Source organism: Xiphophorus hellerii, chromosome 6 (genome assembly GCF_003331165.1).
Source record: "Xiphophorus hellerii strain 12219 chromosome 6, Xiphophorus_hellerii-4.1, whole genome shotgun sequence".
NCBI classification, from domain to species: Eukaryota; Metazoa; Chordata; class Actinopteri; order Cyprinodontiformes; family Poeciliidae; genus Xiphophorus; species Xiphophorus hellerii.
The window spans coordinates 4,607,556-4,619,045 of record NC_045677.1 but is presented as its reverse complement, the minus strand read 5'-3'; the positions used below and the strand labels follow the sequence as shown (position 1 = coordinate 4,619,045).

The 11,490-nt window shown below is 38.2% G+C and overlaps 1 long non-coding RNA gene across 2 annotated transcripts; it reads right to left on the bottom strand.

Moving 5' to 3' along the window:
* Nucleotides 1-3,612: 3,612 nt before the first annotated feature.
* LOC116721222 (uncharacterized) lies at nucleotides 3,613-5,419 on the bottom strand. Of its 2 annotated transcripts, XR_004339557.1 has the most exons (3): nucleotides 5,096-5,419; nucleotides 4,077-4,186; nucleotides 3,613-3,646 (listed from the first exon to the last, which is right to left on the bottom strand). It is a non-coding gene; the product is annotated as an uncharacterized LOC116721222 (long non-coding RNA). The 2 variants fall into 2 exon arrangements; XR_004339556.1 differs by lacking the exon at nucleotides 3,613-3,646 and having other exon boundaries at nucleotides 4,057-4,186.
* Between the last annotated feature and the right edge of the window lie 6,071 nt (nucleotides 5,420-11,490).

Genomic DNA, 11,490 nt, shown 5'->3' with positions numbered 1-11,490 from the left:
TTGTTACGCTCCTGGTGTTACTCTGACCCCCTGCCGCTGAGGAAGAAAGCGTGGCCCTGATCTGCGTATCTCGGAGTACGTCAGGAATGCGAGCATCGGTTCTGAAAGGTCAGAAGACTGTTTAGCAAATGTTTCTTGCTTTTATTTCAGCTGGAACAGCTTCCAGTTATAGAGAAACTGTCGCAATGGAGAGGAACTGCACGCATCGGCAAAGCCTAGTGCAGACCAGCCTCTCTAAAACTCCCATGCAAGAACGGAAATATTCATTGTATTTAAAAGAACATTTTACATATTGATGTCTGATCGCATTTATAATCACTGGAAAAGAACCTAATTCTGCTAAAAAAAACTACAATTTAAAATACAAAATTGACCTTATTTTTCTTTTTAAATGGAAGACCGTAGTAATTTGTCTAACCTTCTTCAAACATGGCAGACCTCCTTGAAAATGCCGAGTCATCACTGAGTAATAATGTTCCCATCATGTAATAAGATACACCTGTGTGTGATTTTAGATGACACTGCAAGTGGGATTAAATGTCAGGATGTCCTAATTTATCCCTCACCATAAATTGACATTTTTAATCACATTTTACAGAAAGCTTAAAAAATCATTTGTTGAACATGTTGAAACGAGACTGCACTGGTTGCTTTAGTTTGTCATTGAAGGAATACTCAACATGTGCCGCTGTCTGAGAATAACACTATCACAAAGACTTCTTTAGCATCATTTAAGACTTTTGCAGTTCCCACTAAATCAGCCAATTGGCGAGCGTCGGTCTTCGTCCTATTCGCAGACAGACACTCAGTGTGTGTTGCCAAGGGACAAATACGACTGGCCTCTATTCGTCAAATTTAAAGAAAAACATTTCTAATTCAGACTCTTACTCAACGTGTGATCACCAGAGATAAAAGATAGTTCAGGTGTGGAGGAGATACTGAACAGACTCTTGGGGCGTAGAGAGAGATCTTGAGCAGGCTTCATTGGACCCGGCAGTGATTCACGTTTTCTCTATTACATCTAATCCAGATTTATATATGAAGCACTTGAAAACAACCAGCACAGGAGTAAAGTGCTTTATAGTTCAAATCATTTTTAAAAATAAGAATAAAGACACACAAAAACCAATAATACTTAAGTTACGCCTGTTTAATTTCTATGGACAGGTCATTCCACATTTGGCTACATGACCAGCATATGAGATTGATGAGCAAGTAACTCGAAACTGATTGCAGATGCTTAATTTGAGGAGTTGTCTTTATTATTTATCACAGAGAAGAACCAGGTCACTATGTTCAGAAGACACTAAATATGAACACAAGGACGGTCAGGTGTAATGCAGTACCCCTAACGTAAGCTGCAAGGTTCAGGTGAGAAGAAAGAAAAGTAGAGGATCAATTCAATGGTGCAGAGAGAGAGAAAGAGAGAAAGAGACAGATAAAACTAAAGAGGGAACCCTGCGGAACTCCACCTGTTCGGGGCGCTACGACCGAGGAGTACTGGTTTATCTTAAATGAAAAAAAAAACAACTGTTTCTCAAATAGGATTTGAATCGCAATAAAGAAACTTATTTACATGATGCTGGAGGTGAGAAGAGGATGTTAAATATCCACATTGTCCAAAGGAGAGCTCAAGTCTTAAAAAAAAAAATAATCCAAGTGGTAATATTTCCTTGAATCAGCAAATGAAAGAAGTTCGTTCTAAACCCTTAACAGCGCCGTTTCCGTACTGATGTGTCGCATCATCCCAGATGGAAACTTTTCAGAGATGTTATTTTCCTTCAAAAAGTCTTTCAACTGGATGAGGACTATTTTCTCTTGGACCTTAGACAGAAAAGATCGTTTGGAGATGGGGCGGAAACGCTGCCAGAACTGAACAGTCTAACTTCTTTTCTTTTTAATGAGTGGTTGCACTACAGCGTGATTAAACGAGGCTGGGAACGCTTCCTAAACTTAGAGTTGTTTTTATCAGGGGGAATGACAAATGATCCAACACAGTGAAAAACACTCCGAAATAAACAGGCAGGAACACCGTCAGGTTTGTAGGACGTAAGCGTCGCGCCGCCTCCCTCAGCGGGGATGGAGAAACCGGCTCAAAAATGTCAACAACAACAAGAAGACACGAGAAAATAAGAGACAACCTGACCAACAGCCATTCGTTGTTGGATCTCCTGGTATGTTTTACCCTTTAGCATCATTTTTTTTAATTTTTTTGTAACAGAGAAGATGTGTTGCCATTAACCATAGATTTGTCCAACTTGAAATATTGAAATTGCATGAATACATCTGCTTAACGGGAACACGTTACTTAAAAAAAGAAAACAGGGTGGGGTAGTTTTTCAGACGTGTCAACATGTATTTCACAGAACTGCAATTGAAGCATTTCACATCCCACAAGTCATGTGACCAACAGCCGTATGTTACTACTGACGGAAACAACGAAGAATACGACACCAAGTAGTATCATCCAGCCGATTTATGGCACCAATTTCCTTAAATTTTAGAAGATTGGTGATCGGCCAATACTTATATGTGAAGCCAATCTTATCCACCTCAGCAAAAGTTTAAAAAGCAACCACTATCCTCTCTTGCTCTGCAGTGAGAAAGGTTTGACTGACAGAGCAGCCCACCAGGTCATATATGCACTTCTGCAGTTTACAATGGTCAACCCATTATTGCCAACTTAACAACTTTCCTGCTTCCTGTTATATTTAGCAACAGAAAAAAATGGTATACCAGCCAAAATTGGAATTGGCACGTCAGATTTTTCAAAGATTGTAATCGGTGATGGGCCAGAAAACTACCATCGGTGCACCTCGAGGAAGGAGGACGATGGTTTGTTTTGGTTTTGGTTTTTTGGAACAGCTGGCTCCACTTGAGTTATAGAAGCATCGCACAGTTCATAAAAAGTTGAGTGTCATTCGAAAGACTTGAATCCATAGCTCTTCTGTTAAATCGCAGACTACATTATCCCCAAAACGCCGTAATTTGAAGTCACAGACTTAGACTATAACCTTAACTGGTTCTTTGGTGTGAGTGAATGGGGCGTGGAGGGGTTAGTGTTGCTCTAGGGTCTAGTTTGTTAGTTATAAAATGGTTAATCAGCAATAGTAGTAATTTAGAGTGCTGTATTCTGATAGGATATTCCTATCAGATTTTGTGAGTAGTTTTTTCATGGGGTTAAAAAAAAAAAGTATGATTATTTTCAAATGATTAGCCTACTATTCACAGCATAATTCAGATTATTAAATATTACATTTCTGCCAACAAATGATAATCACCTTATGCATATTGGTACCAACTGCATTATGCTTGTGAAGTTTTGGGCTCTGACCCATGGCCTAACAATACAAACCGTTCATTCCGATGAAGCACAAAAAACACGAGAGTACTCACTCAACCTCGGAATATTTGCGTCTCCTCCAGACGTCTGGTAGCACGAACCCGGCGAAGCTCAGCATGTTCCGGTCTCACACGTTGTCCGAGGTGCTTTCGGGATTTACGGTCACCTGAAAGCGCCGTCTGGTCTCTGACACCGAGTATCTTCCGGCGCGGTCCACAAAAGCAGCAAAGTCCGTCAGACCTCGCGTGTCCCCGCGATGCCAGAGGCGCCAGGCCCGTGCAGAGACCACTGAAAGGGCAGGTGCTCAAAAAAAAAAAAAGGGCACATCTAACCGCATTCTAGGAAAGACTATTAACAAAACCACACAGCTTTCAGAGCTTAATAAAAATGATAAATTACAAAATTGTGAGACATACAATATAAGCTAAGGAAAAACTCTATATGGAGCATAACACTATGCATATGTTAGATATTTTATTAGTAATTTCTTTCTGCAGGTCTATTTTGTTATAGGAAAGTATTGCAATATTCAAACCCGCAATTTAGCAAAATATGTAAATCAGAGCTGATGGTTTAGCTCCGATTTACATATTTTGTCTTTACAGAATTACACTATTAAAAATATAAACAAGGGCACAATACAACCTTTTAGTGTACTGTAATTAAATATATTGTTCACTACCAAAAGTTACATGTTGATAATGTTAAGAACATTTTTTTTTTTTGTTCGTACCTGCAGTACTCGTTCTGACCCAGTCGGTCAACAATCCACTACCTTTTGCTGCATCTATCAATTCTTTTCTTTTTTGTTTCTGCCGTCTTTCTTTACGTGGCATCTTTGAACTGAAAAAAGCAAAACATAATGAATTATGATAAGAACACTGTATTAACCACACTACCAATTATTTACCTTTGTGTTTAAACCAATATGTTTTTCAGTCCTTAGCACAACATAATATTAATTTCAGAGAAAAGGAGGCCTCTGCTGTGGAGCTCAATATGTTTCACAATTATTCTATTAAAAATATAATAATAACCTCAATTAAATAAAATACAATTGTGATCAATACATTTTGAATTGAAACAATTTTTAAACAAAAGTTTTGCTTAAAAAATTTTTTTTTAAATTAAAATCAGAGATTTATGTCTCAAAGTGAGAAAAATTATTTGTGAACAAACTTATTTGCTCATGTCATAAATCTTTTCTTGCTATTGTAAGTTTTTGTTTGTGATTCAAAGTTTTGCTTGCTTCTCACATGACGTCGTGGGCAGGGCCGAAAATTGCAACAAAAGAATTCTGATGTGTGCAAATAAAAGTTTGTTTTGCAAAGAACTTTTTAAGTTAACAAGACAAAATTTAGTTATTTAATTAAAAAAATTAAAATAAAGCTTTTTGTTTAAAAAAAATAAATCATTATAATTCAAGCAGTTTTGTAAATTCTATTCCCCTTCAAGATACATTAACCTAATGCCAGAATAAATGCAATTAATATACATTATGCAGCAAAGGAAATTAGATAATCGGACATATATTCATTATAGAGAGATGATCGGTTTTGGATCGTTGATGTGGCCCCATCAGCAATAATGAAGAATGACCGCTATCATTAGCGATACAGGGAAGAAGCTTTTTAGTTATCTTGCTTTGCTACCAAACTCGTTAGCTAACAGCTAGCTAATAGGACAACAACAACAGCCTAATGTCTGTATGATAAAATACTGAATCGATAGATAAGAACAGTTTTTCCTTACTTTTCCTTCCTTCCTCCTCCACGTTGAGCTCCGCAGTAAGCTACTGCGCAGTCTCACTGACTGAGCGGGAGGCAGCTGCGTCATGCGTCACGGACAAAAGGTCAAAGGTAACAAGGTGACCCGAAGGGCTTATTATGTTGTTTTTCTTTAAATAAAAACAACAACAACAAAAAATAATAATTTTAGTACATATCAGAGGAGGGCATGGGAAATTAACTTAAAAAAAAAAAAAAAAAAAAAAAAAAATTGGACCAAAAGGGCACTTTAGGGCAAGGAGCAAAAAGGGCAGGTGCTCAAGCACCCCCAGCCCCCCCCTCTGCACGTGCCTGAGAGGCGCTGTCGGGCTTTCCGGTCACCCGAAGCGCTAAGCTTCCGGTTCGGCGGCGTCTCGCTCGCTCCCACGTCGGTCTAACATGGCTGCACGCAGGACGGCTTCCTGGAGTCCGTATGGTGCCTTATACAAAAGTGACCTAAATACACTCGGAATCTATCTATTCCTATGACTTCATCTGGCTTTAAATATACATAAATTGTTTTTTTTGACATCATTAAATGTAACCCTTTGATACCAAATGCATGTATTTTCCTCAAAAATCTGCTGAGTTAAACATATTGTCTAAATATGTCATCTATTTTTCTAAATCGGTAAAAGAAATAAATGCCCTTTAGGTATCACGCAAATGTCGCTTTTATAACGGCTACAGAATCTCTGTTTTTATTTGTGATGATTAAATGAACACAAAAGTCGGATGTGTCGATTATGATACAGACAAATTTAAAAAGCGAGCAAGACGAGCCAAAAATTGTTTCCTTTGCATAAAGAAAAACATTCAATACTTAATTTGGAGGAAAAAATAATAATTTTCAGATTATTATTTATGTAATCAAACTTTAAATAACTAATACAAAATACTGAGTTCTCGAAAGTTTCTCTGCCGCACTTTTTAGAATATTCTGTTGAAGCACAGAGCGGCGTGTTTGGACGACTCCTGGTTTTGGCTGCTGGTGAGCTGATGAGCTCAGGGTAACTGTGAACGGGGCGGCTCTAAGACTTTTGGACGGAACCTTCTGGCCCAAACTGTGACCCCCCCAGTGTTGAATCAGCTGACTTTAACCTTTGACCCACAGAGGGGTGAGACAGGGTGTAAAAAACGCCCTGGCTTTTTGGCGGGGAGGTCTGGGGGTTAATTCACCGGCGCATAAATGATTCAGGGAAGCTGGAGCGTTCGGTCAAAAAAGCAGCCGTTCATTTGAATACAGTCAACATTTTTCAATCTGGCGAGGCTAAACCGAATCGCATTAGTATTCATACAAAAAGTAATGATGACAGAGGAATACAAAGAAGTAATAATAATCTTGAAGTCAATTTCTGGCTGCAACAAATTCACCTGATAGATAAGGTGTATTATTATAGAAACAGTGATTGCAATAAACAATAAAAATAATAATAAAAAAAACACATTACCATTGAATTGCAAATAAATTGGTCCAGCAGAAAGGTTCTTCACATTTAAACTCTCTGTTTAAACCTCAGTCTGTCTCTCATATTCAGATATTTGTTGTAGTTTTTTTTTTTTTTTTTGCTGTATCCTGTGTGGGATCACTGGGGGTCAGTGGGGTCAACTCGAGTCCAGCCTGGACACATCTCCAGTCTGTTACAGGCTGTCGTTCACACCCACACACCTGAAGGCAGTTTAGAGCCTCCGATTAACCAGAGTGAGCCCCCCCGCCCCCACACACACACACAGATCACGCACGCAGACAATCCACCATGGAAACCCTGTGGAAACCCGGTCTTCAACCCAGACCTGCTCACTGTGAACGATGGCTAAGCGCTGCTGCAGGTGAAGCCACAGGAAGCAGGAGTGTCCATCAAGTTGCCATTTGTGGCCTTATGAAGGATTTTGTTTTGTCCCAGTTCAAAGTAGTGCAAATTTCACCTGCATACACAAGCAGTTAAGTTGCAGCACTGACATTTGAAGAAAGAGTGACTTGTGTGTTATTCTTCTTGTTGAAGTGTCAGTATTCCGTGTTTTCCAGGCACATAGTGCCATTTTACAGCACAATCAAGTAACGATGTTAACTACAGTTCTTATATAAACACATATATATGTATATCGAACATGACTAAAAAGAAATTTTACTTTCGTATTTACGTCTGTATCGCTTTAAGAAGCTCCTGCTCTTTCTGAAACTCCGTCTTCAGGAAGTCATCACAACATGGCTCCTCTACTAACCCTTTAACAAGGTTTTTTTTACCAAAGTTGCACTGAGACGTAGCTCCTATAATGAGCTCAGCAGATGAGCAGTTTGAACAGGAGTTTGCTAATTGGTGCTGGCTAGTCTGAAGGAGCTGAGTGGAGGAGTCGCAGGGGAGGGCTGCTCTGTGAGGCAGGAGCTTGGCTGGAGACTGCAGCTCAAAGGAGGAGCTTTATGGAAATAGGAAGTCATTTGTAAAGCCAAGCATTTACGCACCTCTGAATGGTTGCCACGGGAGACTAAAGGATTTCTCAAACATGCCTGAAAGAATCAAGGTAACACTCCAGGTATGTTTTTGATGAGGGAATAACATTGTAACATGATAAACAGCTCAAAAAAGTTGATTTTCGATTATATCCCGTCTTTTAAAATAGCCTACAACAATAGATCACACAATTTCAGATATTTCTTATCTACCTTTTTCTACACTGTAAAAGGCAATACCTGTTCTTACTTGATGTATTTGAATTAAGAAGAGGATAATTTACTTGCTATTTTTAATTTGAAACAACTTCACTAAACTAAGTTAAATTAACTTGACACAATTAAGTTCATACACAACAAGGTCTTGAGTACACTGAACAAGTATATGTTAAGTAAACAAAACGTAAGAATAGTAGTTAAACGTAAATTTTTCAAGGCAATCGGTTTCCAAGATTTTTTTTTAAGTACAGTCAACTTGTCAAAGTTTAGAGTGTACCATTTACCTATAAGTACAGTAGAAATGAAAATTCTACAATCTCCTGTGAAAATGCTGGATTTTTTAAAGCGAGAAATGGGATCATGCTAAATCACACAAAAAGAAATGTTGGTATAACTGTTTAAATATCCATAAGCTAATTTGCTAAACTGTCTTCTAATTAACTTTCAGCTTTCAACCTGGAATCTATCAGCCTCCCATGTTGACTTAATAATATTGCTTGGACATCTCTTGTCCACACAGGTACCGGCGCAGATTTTCTGACAGATTTAGTTTAGCAGAAAACAATTCTTGTCATTTAACAATACTCCCATTATTCCATAAATCTAGATATTATTTAGGAGATTGTTGGCCTTACGTAAAACACAAGCAGTTCTGACCAGAAACTCCTGCAGCTCAACCAGTGTTAATACAGACTCTTGTCAGCCTCGACTGGTTTCTGGGGAAGCATTCATTTTTCGTTACGTGTCTTTTTGTCATCCAATATTCCTACCGGTAGTTGACGACTGTAGCATGGTTTAAATGTGATGCAGTGGAATTTGTTTCCTTTACCGCCCTGAGAGTTTCTTACAATAAGATGTTTTTGTTGTTTGATGTGTCCTGTCTTGATTTTCTCCAGGATGCTCCGCGTGACATATGTAAAACTTCATTAGAAATTTCTTTGGGATTATTTCAAATGTAATAGACATGGAGACGGACAAGAAAAAAGGAAAGAAAAGGACAAAGTAGGGGAAAAGGTTTAAATGGAAAGAAGGAGATCGGGGTAGAGGAAAGAAAGAAGCACAAAAGGAACACGAGTCTGCTTCTAAACCTGCAGAAAGAGAAAAAAAAACAAACTAAGAAACCACAACAGTAAGCAACACGTGCATATATAATAATAACTAGAAAATTTCAGAAGAAATTTACAAGAGTCCTGCCAATATCGGCCGAACCCGAGTCAGGATAATGTGAAAATGTAGCTAAAATGCTGTCGGTAGAATAGTATCTCTAGCATGTTCACTAACAGTGACTTACTCCACTTAGTATCCAGACATCAGTGTATTAGTAAAAATGATCTAAAATGTTATGGCATAGCTTAAATGCTGTCAGTAGCATGTGGCGTATCACTAGCATGTTCACTAACATTGACTTACTCATTATGTAAAGCTAACAACTTATGTATGTAAGCTAACAACTAAAATGTTAAGGTTAGCTTAAATTCTGTTGGTAGCATGTGGCGTATCAAGCATGTGGTCTTCATGAACTTTCTCCACTCATTATGCTTAATGTGGCTAATGTATCAAAAAATAGATAAAATGCAAATTATTACAAGACAATGCACTGCTCTCCTATGCATTGCTATGGTAGTCACAAATTATATCACTGAACAGGACATAGGACAAGTTAATCCAATATGTCTCTGAAAAACATCTGAATATAAATATTAGTGATCCTTTAGATTCTTTGTAATCTTTCGGCAAACTGAATCTTGAACTAAAGGTTGCAAACGAGCATAAATCCTGCTGGGCTATTGAATTGCACTACAGGTTCATCAGATTCATTTTTATTAATGACAGGTGTGTATACCCACGGAGACGTTAATGCTGAAACAGAATCACTTACAGAATGAAATGAACGGAGGCTGAAAGCCACAGAACACCTGCTGTTCCGCGGCGTTCACAGTCGCCACTGATTCTGAAATTGAGGGTTTGGAACGTGTATTTGAGGTTGTCATTTGTATTTGAGGTTAATATTGCCTGTGGGCTTTCAGGATGAATGTCAATGTTGACTGTAATCAAAAGGTTTTCCGGTGTGTCTGATTGATTTGGTGTGATTCTCTAAATGATCAGTTATGATCATTAAAATGATCATAACTATTCGCTCAACCTCGATGTCACTCGGTCATTTGTCCACATCGTGGCAGCCGTTTCTCATTCCGTCCCACAATGCCTTGGGCATGCATCAGTAGCATCCATACAAACATTATCCTTTGCTAATGTCATGTCAGTTGAAATGAACAATGCTGCTCTTACACTTACTCATCCATAGTAAGTGTAAGAGAATGTGTTTGTGAATTAATTATGACGTTTGTCAAATTGAGTGAATGAACTGATTAATTTACTATCTACCTGTCTATGTATCCATCACTTTGCAGGTTCTTAGCTTGACTTTTTTTAGTGCTAATTGTTTTTGACAAATGCACTAGGTGTTGTGCAAATGCTAGTAGTGATTTGAGAAATGCAAAAAATAAACATTAAGAATATGTGATAAAGAATTGAGAAATATTGAAATCAAAAACGTCAAATTGTTAATTATTTGACTTGTTTAATTTATTTCAATAAGTATCTTCATTATTTACCTTATTTTTAGCTAAAAACCTCAGAGTATCTCTGTTTGTTTTTTTTTATCACGTCCTGATATTGTTGGTTAGTAATTTGTATCATGCCCAGTGCTGTTGTACAGATATGTCTATACTGCTGTACTGTTAAACATCAAGTTCAAAACAAAGTCATCTCCCAGCCGGTCCCGTGTCCCAGCCTCTCGCTTTCACTGGATGTCAGCCTTCGCAGTCGGGTCGGTGGTCGATACACACTCCCCGACTGCTTCCAGATCTGCCTCAGAGGGTTTATTTGACCGCAACTGAGGTCGGGTCAGTTCCCCTCACACATTTCCAGACTCCAGTCTTCCTCTCACTCTTACAGACTTTCCCTGCTGTCCACAGCTAGTGCACACAATTAAGAAACTCTTTTTCTCCCATTCAAAAACTCCAAAGAACACTGTCGTTTTCATGAAAAGTGTTCCAGGTGGGCTGGTGTCTATCGCCAGCAGTCATTGGGTGAGATCACCAGTCCATTACGCAACAAGGTAATGGTTGTGTGATGGACACAACCATAATACCTAAGGGCAATCTAGAGAGACCGATTAGCAGCTATGTTTTTGGACTGTGGGAGGAAGCCAGAGTACCGGGAAAGAGTCACACATGCACAGTACTGAAAGCTTTGCCACAAGTCAAGACAGAACACAGGACAGATGAGGGCAAACTTTAACAATCAGTCCAGCATTTGAAACATTATGTCTGGAGATAAAATATACCACCCTTATGATGAAGCATGGCGGAGGCAACATCATGCTGCAAAATCTGTTAAAGACTGAGGAGTCTATCTATCTATCTATCTATCTATCTATCTATCTATCTATCTATCTATCTATCTATCTATCTATCTATCTATCTATCTATCTATCTATCTATCTATCTATCTATCTATCTATCTATCTATCTATCTATCTATCTATCTATCTATCTATCTATCTATCTATCTATCTATCTATCTATCTATCTATCTATATATATATATATATATATACCTCGCTAGCTATTTGCCTATCTTTCTGTCTTTTCACTTAAATCTTTATTGGTTTTTGTCAAATGAAGAATCAAGAGGAAGTACATAAGCAC